Source organism: Sander lucioperca, chromosome 6 (genome assembly GCF_008315115.2).
Source record: "Sander lucioperca isolate FBNREF2018 chromosome 6, SLUC_FBN_1.2, whole genome shotgun sequence".
Taxonomy (NCBI): domain Eukaryota; kingdom Metazoa; phylum Chordata; class Actinopteri; order Perciformes; family Percidae; genus Sander; species Sander lucioperca.
In genome coordinates, this window is record NC_050178.1 from 41337303 (window position 1) to 41351392 (window position 14090).

At 41.6% G+C, this 14090-nt stretch overlaps 1 protein-coding gene across 11 annotated transcripts in view; it reads right to left on the reverse strand.

Annotated features, from left to right (window-relative positions):
* The window catches only part of foxp1b (forkhead box P1b), a 169590-nt gene that overhangs the window by 139433 nt on the left and 16067 nt on the right, over positions 1-14090 (reverse strand). For all 11 annotated transcript variants that reach the window (XM_036001752.1, XM_031280555.2, XM_031280564.2 and 8 more), the window contains one exon: positions 10808-10886. The gene's annotated coding sequence lies outside the window, so the exon portion shown is untranslated. The remainder of the gene's footprint in view (positions 1-10807; positions 10887-14090) is intronic.

Below are 14090 nucleotides of genomic sequence, written 5' to 3' on the forward strand. Positions count from 1 at the left end.
CGCCAGAGTGCAGTCCTGTCATTTTCAGACAGAGCCAGAATATCAGTGTGACTGCAGGCTTGCATTTCAAATATTTTTTTTTTTTTTAAAAGTCGTTGAATCTAAAATCAAGCTAGAAATAAGCAGAATCACACAAATGCAACAGAGAGATTTTAAAGAGGTCCGAAAAAGTATTTGTTAAACACAACATCTGAGTACAAGACCTTTAAAAGGACAGAAAATACAGAGACAGGGCAGAAGATTCTTGTGTGTCTCACACACACACACACACACACACACACACACACGCGCACACACGCGCACACACGCGTAATGAAGTGTGAATAATATCCCTGCAAAATGATCAACTCTGACAATGTAATATTACCCAACAATAAATACATCATGGACAAAAAAAGGAGAGAAGAAAGAAGAGGAATAAAAAGCAGATAAGAGAGACGATCTTCCACCAGCTCCAAGTGACAGCATAAATAAAGTGTGGCACATATTTTACCTTCTTCAATTATCTGCCTTTTGACATGTAAGCTGAGCACAGTGTAATTAACATCTCAGGAGATAATGGGGTCGCTACTCACTGATCAATCTCACACATATATTATTTGCCTTTTACCAATCCAACCTCCTGTTATCCTAGGAAGGGAATATTCCACAACACATTTTTTTTTTCTTCTTTTTGATTTGGGGCATTTAATGAAACTCTGGTAATAGGCCTAATGACTCATCCAATTGAGCTCATGTTCCAAAATATCAATTAAGCCAGGACCCAGCTTACGCTCAACCAGAGCTTTTGCTATCACAGTAAATAACAAATCTTTTCCGATACATGCAAGATGTTACCGTGTTGTCATTATCAATTACAGAAAGCAACACGAGACACAAATAAAATAAATAAAAACATTGAGGATTCTCTAAGATTGTTCCCTCTGTGCCTTTAAAAGTAACAGGTGTTGTAGCTGCACCCTCTGACCTGAGAGAAACACTTAACAATACAATCGGGTATCGATTTGGCCTTCTTACTGTTTCACTTATTTAATTATTTTATTTTACATTCTATTTTTATCTTTATTAATACATACTGTGTGTATATGTTTATACTTATATTGTTTATATTCTTTTTATCCTTCTTATATTTAGAGAATGTGTGACATGCACCAACAACACCATGACAAATTCCTTGTATGTGTAAAAAAACGTACTTGGCAATAAAGCCCTTTCTGATTCTGATTCTTCTCAGTGTTGGCTAAATTCACTTGTTTTTGAACAGGGTTCTGAAGTTACTAGTAGTTAGAACTAGTTTTGACTTATTTACTCCAATTAATACAAATATTACAGATTTATCAAACCTTCTACCAGCTTTAAATGTGCATGCAATTCACATTGGCTGTCCATTGCTGTCAGTCCTTCTATACTGATGATTTTATTTCAGGCTGAACAATAATTTTAATCAAATCCAAATCAATCTGAGTATTGTGCACAAAATCCAGAATAGGGAAACGGTATTACAACAGGTGTTGCAATACTTTAAAGCTCTTAAATTAGCTTTAATTAAAAGAAGAAGCATGTATGACATGTTCTACTGAACATATAGTCAACCCATATTGACCATTTCATAAAACTGCTTGCACAGATAATACCTGAGTTCCAAACGAATGCTGATTGCCTGGCCCCCTAAACTTTGAACATGACAGAACTGCATAGCGGTTCTCCTTCAGGTTACTTGCCAGATGCCTTTGAACAAACCTCAACTCAGCCCAGAGATTTACTGTATGTTGTTTATGTTACGTCATGTTGCTTCTGTCAGGTCCAAAGCTAAGTGTCTGTACTCTGGCACACAGCTAAACCACAGGTGCAGTGTGTGTGTGTGTGTGTGTGTGTGTGTGTGTGTGTGTGTGTGTGTGTGTGTGTGTGTGTGTGTGTGTGCGCGCAGTACAATAAGAGCAATATTTGAATACCTTAAGAAGAGAAACCATACTTCCTCTTTAGGATACTGAAAAAAGTGTGTAATAACTGTGTCCCTGTAATAACAACTGCTACTTAAGTTGCATCACTCACAGATCTCTTAATAGTATTTTGGCTGTGGTGTTACACTTCAAGACTGAGCATAATACTTGCCATTATTTGGTAATACTACTAGCCTGCTACGCCTGCCTTGTTAGCGCCACACGTCATTCTGTCACTCAAAATGAAGCTGTTTAATGTAAAAGTCACACACAAGGTTCATGGAACTGTAAAAAATAAATAAATAAAATATTTTTTTTTCAAAAAGTCTTGAAGTGTTTACTATGCAAGCAAGGTAAGCTATTGTTGACTAAAGGTTAACTTGATGAAATGTATTCAAAAGTAGATCAATCTAAGCAACTTGTCAGGAGTTCAGTCTGAAACATTAGATGCTCAAGCTTCTTTTTAATTATTGTGCATTTTAGATGTAACTGTAACTGTAAAATTAAATAGATGGAGTAAACCTAAAGAAATTCTAGCAAAGACACCGCCAGCTTTCTACAGTCTGTTTTGACTATACAGACACTAATCACAGACACTAAAGGTCAAAAACGTTGAAAAATACATAAAACTGCAGTGGTCAAAATGGATACAATAGCTGATCAAAAAGAAGTAACCATAAGACAATCACTGCTGTTGTTGCTGCAGGGAGTGTTAAAAGCTGTACTTTGAGTGTATTATTAACTCAAAGCTGCCTGGACACGCGGGGGCTGTTTTACAATTTAGGCTTTAACAGATGTGCATTTTATGTAGCAGGTTCTCCAGAGTTTAGATGCTGCTGCTGTCCACATAGATGAGGCTGTAAGGCAGGTCATAAAACCTGCCTTTGAAACTTTGGGAGGATTAATGCCGACATGACAGCTAGTGAGCAGAGATCTGTATGGCTCACCTTTTCAGCACACTCACATGCTTACACATGCTCAACATCCCACAAGATGAAAGCCAGGGATGGCCAGGTGAAAACGTACTACATGTTCAAGTCTATCTGACTAATGAAGTCCGATTCCTGCATATCTACTCTTGGGTGGTATGAAATCATTTTGCACACACTTGCATCTTTAAAATGAGCAGTTTACTGTAATGTGAATACTGTATTGTAGGGTGACGACAAAGGTAATTGTACTGCAACCACAGCATACAGTGTAATTACTGGGATTTACACACCCTTACCCCCCATCCAACCCTGGCTTTACAAGGTGGAATTCCTGGCACACTCTCTTTTGGACTGTCTTAAAACACACCCTCTTTTACACGTTTTACTTTTCGTATATGCTCAATTTTGTTCATTTTCTCTACTTCAAACATAGATCACTGTCTTCCTTTTGCTAAAGACAATCTTTGTCACACAATGCAATCTTAATGCTTCACACTCCTTTTTCCCAGTGACCTGTGTTGACTTTGGTACCACCTCCTGGGCCAGGCAGGAAGGCATGCTGAGTGGGCTCTCTGCTGGCTGTATCCAGACCCAGCCTCTTACACAATACAGGCTGCCTGGCCCTGCAGCAGGCCAACCCTCCTCCCCAATAACCCACTTCCCATTCTTGATCAAACCTGGGGATTGTAGTGTGAGGGTGGAGATGAGAAAGTTGGGAGGAGGTGTGTGGGGGGGATGTGAGGGAGGGGGAGGCACATCCTGCGTGAAACCGCATCCTGAACAAGCATCGCTGCATCTCACTGTAAATAAATACTCTCTTCTCCGCGTTGCTTCCGTCAACTGTCACCGCCTTGGCTCCCAATCACCTTCAAGTCCAAACAGGAAAGTGCAGGGAGGCGAGGGAGATGGCAGATATGAGCTTTAATTTGCTTCTCGCTGCACTTTAGCCCGGGTGCACACTGCTTCCTATTCTCCTGCTCTGACCAGCTGCCCCGGCTTCGTTCCAGACCCTGAGTCCTTCCTGTCACCTTTCATTACTACATTATCCAGGAGGAGGCTCCCTGTGTAGCAGGGGAGTCACCATTTGGTGGTACTCCCTCTCTCTTTATGTAGTACCGTATGAGACATTCAAAGCCACGCGCGACATCCTCAGAGGAGTGCTGCTGCCTTGTTACCTGCTAATCCCCTGGGCATTATCACAGGAGGTGCAACTGAGCAACAGAGCATGACTAGGCAACAACTGAGACATGACAAGCTCTCAGTCCATGAATTGCTTTGTGTTGCAAGACTCTCATCAGACCAGCTCAGTGTGTGAATATCCATCACATGATAAAGTATCAAAGGCCTGCTTGTTGTGATGACAAACCAACCTGGGTATTGTATGACAAAATGTGTCAAACTAGGAACAGAAGCAACTACTCAATGAAGGGAATTTATATGGTAGCAGCTCCACTTATTGAATACTGTTGTCTTATGTTCTATTTCAAATGTCCCTTCAAGAGTGAGAGCATCCAGGCCCACAGTCCTCCAGCACTCCTTACATTGTTTTATTACACTTGAATGAGTTGAGTTGAAAATTGCATGCAGCTGCTGACTGCAGCACATCAGTGTTTGGCCTGGGCTTAGCCCAATAGGCTTGAAAAACCATTCACTAAGTGGTTCCCAAACTGGGGGGGCATGACCTCTTAGGGGTGGCCTGGAGTTATAACGGCGGGGGGGAAACACCTAGCGACGCTATATATAAATAAATATTGCATGGTTCTGCAGCACTGCATGCTAGCAAAGCATTGACAAGTTTGTGAAAAGAACTGGCAGCTAAACATAAAGAAGACTGTCGGTACACAATCCGTGCTGCCTGCACATCCGCTGTTGTACGAGGATTTACGACACTGCACGATCTGTTCCACGCTTCGGGTAGTAGTTGTAGCGGTCTGCCGTTAGCCTCCATAGGCAAGCTAACGTTAGTTTAGCTAACAGCTAATTTGGCTAACCGCTAGCTGAGACAGCATGTAATAACTTTAAAAGACCCTCAAAATAAAACCTGAAAATAACCGTTAAAATATATAACAGCTGTTACGTCAGTTCTACTTTACTCATTTAAAATACAATCAATCAATACTTGTCTTTATTGTTATTACTGTAAAGTCTTAATTTAGCTGTAGCCTTCTTTACCCACCGTTTAGTTTGAGTTAACGTTATTTTAGACTGAATCAAGCTGTCAGCTAGCGGTTAGCTGAATTAGCTGTTAGCTAAACTAACATTAGCTTCCCGGTGGAGGCTAGCGTGGAACAGATCGTGCAGTGTCGTATCCTAGGTAAAACAAGATTATCATCTGCGCATGCGCGAACATCTTGCGCATGCGCATGACGGATCATGCAGGCAGGACAGATCGTGTACCAACAAAGACGATGACGCTAGACCAAACAACACCACAACTACCGAAACAAAGGCAAGAAAATACGTAGTGGTGACCACGATTTAAATCAAAAGGAACCGGCAGCCAATCTCCCAAGTCAAATCGCATTGTGTTTCGATGACTAGCCCTTCGTGGAAAAATAGCTGGTTGTTGCGCACCTCTCTCTCTCTCTCTCGCCCTTCACGGAGAATCACTTGATCTCAATTCAATTGGGGCTTTATTTGCAAGCAGGGTTTTCCCTGGGTTTTTAGAGCTAATTACGTCATACGCTCATTTGCTTATTAGGGACGTCACTGGCAGTTATTTGCATGCAACTTATTGGTTGCCGGTTGCAGCGAGGGAGAGATCACTAAAGCTAAACTTGGAGGAGCAGTCTTGTCACTTACAGAATAGCTGATCTACCTTAAAGCCAGCCCACCTTAAGTTAGTGAGCCTGTGCTAAAACTGTCACTCGCGCCGTGGCTAACCCCTTCACTTTAACCAGCAGGTAGTAAGCAAGACACAGGAACTTGGCTTTGGTCTTGAGGAGTTGTAGTATTTATTCACTGACAGCGACAGATAAACTGTACACAGATTGCACTGCTACGTTCACATCTATGACTTTCCTGCTACTAAGACAACGAGCAGACGCCCGTCCCATTATTCTTTTTTAGCCTGTTTTATTTTCATCATGACTGTTTTTAATTGCTCTTTAATGTTTCATGTAAAGCACTTTGAATTGCCTTGTTGCTCAAAGGTGCTGTAGAAATAAAGTTGCCTTGCAACCTCAGCCTGTCAGTCAGTCCCCAGGGCACAGAAACCACCGTTGTGCCTGCTCATCTCACAGGAAGCGTAATGTCAACAGCACAGCAACTGCTTTCGGCTCGCCATTAATATCGTATCACAATGAAAGGTGTCTGCGTGAAGTTTTGAAAAACTGTAACCACACTTGAAACCACTTTATCGGCATTGCCGTGACTCACTGTGACTTCAAAAAAAGGTATACGTGCAGTTTAGTATCCCAAATTCCCCATACAATGTCCTTAATTAATTATGAACCTGCTAAACCACCTGTGCTACCCTAGCCCTACCCTTAACCCTTAACCGGTCTCAAATAAGACCCTCATCATTTGGGACACTCCGTTTTTGAAAAATTATTTGTGACACTAAACTGCACGTAAGCCATACACATTTGCAATTTTTTATATTTACAAGACACCAAATGGGGTGGTACATATTTCATAAAATTGCCAATTAAATAAACAAATTCTTTCACTGATAAATAGCAAAATATTAGTCAACTGGAATTAAGATGAGGATGTCCTCAGCCCTAAACTATTTAATCCGACCACAAAGCCTTTGTTAAAACAGCAGCAATATTTAATTCTAAGGATGCAATGCGAGACTACTTCTATTCAAAACCATAAAAACAATGATCTGAGAAAAAAGGATGAAGGAAGAAAGACTAAGCTAAATTAGCCTCACAGTTGAACATTCTGTATACAACAAAACATACAGCAAGTTCTTCATTGAAATAGCAGCTCACTGTCTGAAACAGGAAGAGATGATAACTGTTATTATTTTCCAACCAAATTGGCAGTTTAGATAGGTACTTTATGCAAAGTCACTTATGGGAATGTTTTGCAAGAGAGAAAAAACAGTAGAGAACAAGCGACAGATATAAAGCCAAAGATTTAGTGCCATCTGTCCGTAGTCTCGCATTTTATATCTTATCAGAAATGAATATGATTAAGCGAGTGCTTTCTGCCCCTTTCTGCATAGCTGTTACATTTGTGTTAAGTTGTGCCATCTTGTTTATGGTTACAGGCACCCTCCTCTTTGCCTGAAGAGAAGGTTCACTGGCCAGACACATTACTCTAAAGAGCAGCATCTCACTGAGCATGTCATAACCTGCCTGGGGGTGGGGGGTTTGAGAGTTTGGGTGTGTTTATGTTTATCCTCAGGACCCCCGATTGTTGTTCATTTCCTGTACAAAGACAAAATGAGCACATAAAGGCCAAAATGTGCTCTTCCCTGACCGTCACGCACATCACAGCACATTTCCGCACAAGTGACTAGCCACAGAGGATTATACAATTAAAACAATTTTCCGCATCTATCTGTCAGACTGCTCTAATTCACCATTCAAATGACACTAATGGAGCAAGCCTCTTTCTCCGTCCTTCCCCAAGCAAAGCCTTTTCCTCTTTATCCCACTACGCAGCGCAAGTCATCTGCAATAGCGGAACACAGAGACAGCCGAGAGGAATAGTGTTGCATTTGTTTAGCAGGATGTTGGTGAATAAAGTTGAGACCCAGCAGTTTTCATTTTGACCCATAGTGCAGCAAAGAAAATAGGGAGGATTGTTTTTAATTGTTGGTTTAAATTAACCCTTGGGTGAAGGAAAAAAAAGAAACAGAGTGACCCTCTTATTTTCTGAGACAACACTCCCTTCAACCAACGCTGACATTAATAATTCATCATGACAAAATGCATTACCAGGGAAGCTGAATGTGAAAAAAAATTAAAGAGTTGAACGTGACTTAAAAACAGCCACATTAAAGCTGGATTCTGCAGCAGCAGCATGTGAAAATAAAATGTAATTGTTCACTGTTCAAAAAGGAACTGGAACATGCATTCCCAATTCATATTGAACATTGTGTCCAGTGTCTGATCTGAAGAGAAGTGTAGGTGCCATTTAGACAGACCCACACAGGGTGTGAGCGACACAGGGAGGATTTAGCCAAACCTTGACCTGGAAATCCTGCATCTCAGTCCACCCAGTGTGGACAAGGAACACAGAAAGGAACTACTCCTACACAAGTTCAAGGGAAATGCTTGCATGGCGTGGCTCTGTCCTTCCCAACCAGCTCCACCAAGTACAATGGCAGCTGAGAGTTTTATGTTTATGAACTACCCTGATGGGGAAACACATATCCATTAGATATGAGTCCGCCTATAGAGGGGGTCTGGTATTAACCCACAGGCAAGTGCCCCATCAGCAGAGAGGAAAAAAACTGCCTTTTATGGCAACAGATCACAGACTCAAGCCATTGGCCACAAAGCCCACAAATGAGGCGTTAAGTGTAGTGGCAGGGCAGCAGAGAAAGAGGAGCAGAGAGATAGAGTATGACCCACTGCTCATCCATGCATGTATCTGCCCTCTGCCTCCTTTCCTTTCTCTCTGTCTTGCTCTCTACCACTCCCCCTACAATTTTTTTTTTTTTTTTTTTATCAAAACACACTTAACTGCCCAACAACAGTCACCACAAAATAACAACTGTCACCTGCAGCAGAATTCATTAAAGCATTGGTAATGTAGCAGCCTTGTAATGTAAATTTATTTTATAATTGAATATTAATTATCACGCAATATTTGGACAGATTCCTAATGGACGTTTTCTGTAATTAATTGTCAGTTAGAGGCATGGATAGTGCAGCAAAGTTAAAAAACACAACCTGACATGGAGATTGGGAAAAGACAGTGCAGCGAAGGGCCTGCTGGGAGGGTTTCATCATTGTGCCTGACCCCCCCTGCTGCTGGCAATGGCAGGAGACGGGGAGCATGGAGGAGATAGACTCCTCTTCACAGTCAGAGATTTAATTGCACGCAGATTCCATTACCTCTGCACAAATGTCACATTCTCTTCTGATCAGGGGGCACGGCAGCCACTGGCAGCATGGCTGGCAAGCAGCCAGACTATAGTGCAGAAAGTGTTCAGCCAATCAGGGCTCCCAGGGCAGACAGAGGTGAGCAGAGGGACAGAAAGACTACAGTACGCCAAAGATATTAAAAAAAACAAAGGAGAGTCACGAACACAAAGCAGCTGACGATGCAACATTCAGGTAGAGGGCAATCTGCTTCAATAGCAAATAAATTATTGATTTCACGTGTACAATTAACAGTATACTATTTTCATTACTATTATTATCATAGAGTTTCAAGTCAAGTCATAATGTCAAGATCCTACAAATAATATGAACTAGCAGTTTTAACCTGAAAATAACCTTATTTTCCGTACTTTATTAATAGTTAAATGAAAAGCTGCAAAAGATAAATAATACCCTTAAGCCAGGGCTGTAGTACTTGAGACGTTTTTCTATTGTCTCGGACTTGTCTCGGACTCGCCAAATATTCTTGTTGGTCTTGACCGAGTCCAGCACTATATGCTTTTTTTTCTAAAGTAACTTACTCTTTCAAAACAAAACCATTGATGACGTGTGCTTGTTCAGAAAACAGGTATTGGTTTAATTCCAAATCCATCTAGAACAGGCATTGGTAGTGGTCCTCGGTGCATCATATGCCTCATCAGGCTTTAATCATTTTCATTTTGGCCACAGACACAATATCAGCGAGCACTTTGTACTATGGATTCTTCAGGACAAGTAATAAGTTTAAGAATGTGAACATGTCTTTATGTTTTTATGATACCTGTGTTGCTTGTTATTTGTTACAATTTCCATCAGCAATCCAGAATGTTCTTGTTACACCAGAATAAAAAGACTCAACGTCTAATATGTAAAGTTGCACTTCAACTTTACGTGACTTAAGTAAAATTGTTATGCTTAAAGTTAATAATGTGGCCTAATTTGATGCTTTCTTTCTCGGTCTCAACTGTCTCTCATTTGGACTCAGTCTTGACTCGGTCTCGACTAGTCCTGGTCTTGGACTTGTCTTGGACTCGACAAAGGTGGACTTAACTACAGCTCTGTCTTAAGCACTAAAAATGTCTGGGTTTTTACTACATTCACACAAAAGACTCTGAGCTATGCATTTTCATTTTATAACCAAAACATCTGAGCTCATTGTGCACTTAGTAGATGAAGATCCTCAAGTATTCTGGACAATTATTCATTTTTATATTAAAACATTATTTGAAAAAGTCAATTTTTCCATTTTAGTTATAGCCTAATAGGTGCTGATTACTATTTAGTCCATTGACTAATCGACAATTATTACAATGGCGGTGGACCCGGTCAGGATCTTCTAGTTACATGTAAGAATAGCATATCATTGTTCTAAGCTTATTAATTTAATAGCTCTCAGGAATCGGGGCCTCCAGGATAAGGAGTTGTGAAGTAGCCCTGATTGGCTCTGCTGATTTTAAACTATAAGAAATCAGCCATTCAAAGTCCCACACCTATTTAAATCACTGGCAAAATCATGTATGTGGGCAGCAATTCAGAGGCATGGAACCAGTCTCCACAAATAGAGTCCTGGAGTTTATTTATACAATTGCAACATTGGCCAGTAAAATCGTGAATAGATATTTTCCCTGATATATTCAGCCCTAGTCTGTACTATTTGTTTCTTTATCATTCACATCCATGCTCACTGGCCTAAACAGCTGAGCAATAAAGGTGATAAAAGGGTAACGTCAGGATACATCTGTTGGGATCTGCTTCCAGCTTATTATGGCCTGATACAAATAAGCGTAGTAGTCGGACCTAACTGTGCTTTGGAGCCACTTCACAGACAAACAGCACACACATTACTGTATGAAATAAGAGATGGGTTAGTGGGAGGTTTGCCACATACCCTGATCACTGGTGCAGGACAGACTGGCACTCCATGTGCTCCAATCAGAATTCAGCTCACAGTCTTGAGGGCAGGACCACTGGGGTTTCACAGAGGACACAAACAGAGAGAGAGAGAGAGAGAGAGAGAGAGAGAGAGAGAGAGAGAGAGAGAGAGAGAGAGAGAGAGAGAGAGAGAGAGAGAGAGAAGGGGAAAGATACAACTATTACAAACAGGAAGTGAAAAGGTGGGGAAAGCCCCTACCCTAATCCAATGAGCCCACATGTACAGAAATGACATAAGAACGGGCAAAAGTAAAAGTGATCATTGTCAGCCACAAGTATTTGATATGTTATGACACACTGATTCCTGTTGCTATCTCCTGGCCTACATGCATACCAAGTTATCTTTTATATCTGAACATGCAGATAAGCAGCTCTGACAGGCACACAATGTAAAATACTAGCAAAAGTGTTTGTAACAGCATCTGTGGTTTATTTCACACCTTAAAAACAGTAAACATGCACATGGTTGCCCTTTGTTCACTTGTGGGGAGAACTTTTGCAATACCCGCGTTAAAAACGTGCTGCACTGTACATTATGTCAGCTGTGATAAAACAGGTTGTATGTTTGTTTTTTTCTGATAATGTTCCCAGTAATGAAAAACAAAAATAATGATGTATAAATAAGCGATGGCATCTTAAATACATTACTGACACATTACAAAATTTAAATTACAACAAGCTAACATGATAAGATAGTTACTACAAAAAGGTCATTAAACTACTGTAACACACTACAAAGCTACATGTTGGTATGACACCACCGGTTTGATTGCTCTGGAGACTCCTATAAACCCCACAGTGGTCTCCACCTCAGTAAAAAAGTCAAACAAATATTCATAATATTACATGTTTGTTTTTTTTTTACATAAATGATGCATGACTTGTACCACTACAAAAACATATGAGACAACATTTTGTTTATTCAAAAACCTGGCGTTAAGCTCAAAAGCATTCATCTGTAGCCAGATAAACAAGTGGAAAGATGCTAATGACTTCCAGATACGGTTCAGATCATGCAAATCAGGCAGCAGAATAGATGGCTTCTGGTTTTGTCCCTGTCACAGGAGCCATGGCTGCATGTGTGGCTTGTTGCCCTATGATATATGTGTGTACCACTTTGCCGTTTAATGTGGCTACAGCAGCACAGCAAAGCAATTCAGCCCCCAGTTAATTGGCCTGCTCTATGAGAAAACGTGTCAAAAACTAAATCTATAACTCTGTTCCTGGGTGTAGTGGTATAATTCCAACCAGACACAACAAACCCCAGCCCGACGTCCTAACTCCTCATAATTCAACAGTGTGGAATTCAACTAACTCTATTAGTGCAGCCGTTGTTTCCACAGCCCGGCGTCCACATTCCTGGGCCTGCCTTCGGCCCCACATAAGACCCATTTGATTATTCGGTCGCATCCCTGTCATTACTCCCCAATATGCTATGTTGATCCCAACAGACACCCCCACCACCCCCCCGGTGGATTTATGGCTGTGAATCTCCATGCCCTTCCAAAGGAGCACTTGCTTTAAAAAGGTCCCCTCACTTTGAGAACGAGATCACCCAGTGACTTCAGCCGAGCGCGCTGCCGTGTCTCCGACGTACAACTTCCTCAAGCTTCAGTAACTACTTGATGAGAAGGATTTATGTGCAGTCTCACAAAAAGGATGTTAAAATAGCTTGGGAGTGCATAAGAGGCAGCTCTGATTTTGAGTCTTTATTGCAAATTAATAAGCACTGGATTTTAAAAAGTGGTTAGGTTTTATGGCATAATGTGTCCATAAAAAAAGACTAAACAACCAAACACTTTGAGATACACTACATGCTAAGACGCCGACATAAAGTTAAACTTTTTTACCTCCAACTGCAAAGTGGCCTTTTGCATGCCAGCTGCTCAACACTAGACTCGCTCTTACTCTGGAAACATGTGGTTGTAATCCCCTTTTCACTCAAATTACAAACTCTGTCAGTTTCTGAGGAAACTTCACATCCATCCACTTTGCAGCATGTGTGTTAGTTGCCACTCATTTGTGAGTTTCCAGGCAAACGAGACAGGCACTTAAAGCTGTCCATCCACGTTAAGGGGTAAAAAAAGGGTCAGAAATTAGCACCCGTCAGGTGAACCAAATTATGTTTCTTTTGCCATATTAATCAGTACAGGCCACCTGCTGCACGTTTGAAAACACAGCATATGAAAACATTTATTGTTTGTGTTGTCGTCGTCATTTCAAACCATGAATTACAATGAAGAACTTGATTTTCTTGACAACCGTTCATCCGATCGACTTGACTTGACTTGACACTTGACGGGTTTATTGCTGAGGACCCAAGGAAGTGAAGTGTCGAGTGCGAGCTCTTGAGAGCTACGGGACATATTTATTAGTAGTGCGTTATGTACACACTGTGTAATGTATTGAGAGGAGACCCGACTGTTACACCGCCGAACGGCATGCTGGGTACAGCTTGCTCTCCGTCGCTCGCTACAATACCTTCGAGGTACTGATGAAGAAAGAGAGCCCTGAGAGACTGGAGATGTTAGCAGATGACTACTCTGGCATTGCTAGAGGGGACACGACTAGCTCATGGCAGGTGTACTGCTCAGGAGCCAAGGAAGAGCAGTGTCGAGTGCGAAGCGGTTCTCGAGAAAGCTGCGAGAACAAATACTGGAGGCACAGGGAACAGGCACGTTTTCAACGAGCACTGCACTAGTTGTCAACAAGAAGCGAAATTGAGAGTGAAAAGGGAGACAAAAGATCATATTGGAAAAAAAAAAAGACTGCGACCTGGCATCCATAAAGTCAGTGAGATGGATCTACAATGTAGCCAGAGTCAGTCAGAGACTGTGACTGCACTGTCTGGGGGACATTGGTGCTGTATCGGATCAATGGCTTGACCCATTAAGTTACACCATTCCCAGCACCTCATCTAATAGGAGCCGGTCTTTGGGAACACCCATGGTTGACCCATGCTGCTGGGGACAATTACAAGAGAGTGGTCTTTCAGGGCCGACGCCCACTTGACCCGGTAGCGTAAAGACATGGAGGAGATCCACATGATTTAAACTCCTCCCCAAGACGTGCTGACAAGGTTAGAGGGTCAACGCAGACATTAACAGGTCAGTGTGTGGCCCACTTGGGAACAATTACTCCCAGTCACAGCTAAGTGGACACTTGATTGAACACGACAGAGGCAGGACACACTTCCCACAGATAACAATCCCCAGAGCCATTTAGGATAAAAAGCCCTT